Source organism: Macrotis lagotis, chromosome 2 (assembly GCF_037893015.1).
Source record: "Macrotis lagotis isolate mMagLag1 chromosome 2, bilby.v1.9.chrom.fasta, whole genome shotgun sequence".
NCBI lineage: Eukaryota > Metazoa > Chordata > Mammalia > Peramelemorphia > Peramelidae > Macrotis > Macrotis lagotis.
In genome coordinates, this window is record NC_133659.1 from 212,838,905 (window position 1) to 212,840,518 (window position 1,614).

Sequence of the window (1,614 nt, forward strand, 5' to 3'; positions counted from 1 at the left end):
AGAAAGAAAATTTCCCTGCTGTTGGGAAGTAATGATGATAAGAATGAAAATAATAACAATAATTCCTTGTGGTTGAATATATATATATATATATATATATATATATATATTTCACTTTTGAAGTCTTTCTATCCCTAACAATCAATAGCCCATGTGTTATTTAATTTGATCCTCCACAGAGGATCATTATAATGTCTGTTTAACAGATGGAGAAAACAAGGCACAAAATGATTTGATAAATGCCACATAGATATTTCATCATAAAATCAGGAAAACAGTCTGGTTCTTTAAACCTTTCCACCAGCTTCCATTTAATCTTTACCTGGCAGTTCACTAATGTAAAAATAATCATCGATATCACTATTTAGATAATAGTACTTAAGTAGGATACACTACCTCAAGTCCATAGGCCATAAAATACTCGATTGAAGTAGTCCATTAGTTTGCATCACTGATAGATGCTTTATAATATCCCTCCTTAACAATAATGTCAAAAATGTGGCTTTGGGACAATTATGCTTTGCTCAACGTACCCTTCATAAATCTTTGAAGTCATAAAGTAAAAGTAAGGAGAAAATGAGCTCTTTAAGTCAGTGAAGGTTTCTTGGAATCATCAATCTTCCAGTACTGTTTTCTCAACCTTCAAAGGAGTTTATCTAGCCAACCATAACTCTTAAGTGGGAAAATGTGCTACCCACAAGTGATACGAGATGGCTTTTGCTGGAGGTTAGGTACTGATTGCTCTAAGGACAAAGTGAAAAACAGCAAACGCGTGCATACACACAAACACACACACATAAAATCTCTTTGGATCAAGATGAAATAATCTAACAATGGATCAGAGGGAAGAATACAGGGGAAACAGGAATAGCCAAATCTCTGCTCTGGAACAAGAGCCCCTTCTTTCCTCACAAGCAGTCTATCACTCAGTGCCATGGTGCTGTTTCATATCAAGATCTTAGAAATCATGACAAGCTGCATAGGTATTAGAGGTACAACCAGATGTGGCAGATTTTCCATTGTTGTGATTAGCCCATGGAAAATATTGCTAATGGCCTGTGTCAGGGGAGGCTTAACTGACCCCAACTGGCCAAACTCATCTGGCCACATTTCTGTAAGTCAGACCCATTAAATGCTCCCTCTTTTTATTTCACAATAGCACCCCTTCTCCCAACCCCCTATTCCCAACCACTACCACCTTTTATGAGAGGTATGACTGTTCAAGCAGAGGAGAAATTCCATGACAGCATGAGCAGGTGGGCTGAGAAGGAAGAAGTACATTTCTCTAAGAGGAATTTTATTTATGGCCCATTTTTGATTATTTATGATTCTGGAAAACTGAACTATAGAGGAAAGACAGATAATAGAAAAGCATGGATAACACCTACAGTCTCATTTGAAACAATCCTCCAACTTCTTCTCTAATCTCAACTTACTTGAAACATCAGAAAATTAGAGAAACTAGCTAATATGATCTTCATCTCAAATTATAACCTAATCACCCACCTTAGTTGGTCAAAAAAATAAAAAAACTAAAAAAAAGAGTCAGGCAGAAGCAAGGGAAAAAAAGCACAGACAGTACCAGATCCCTAATATCTGGGAGTCAGTTGTTTT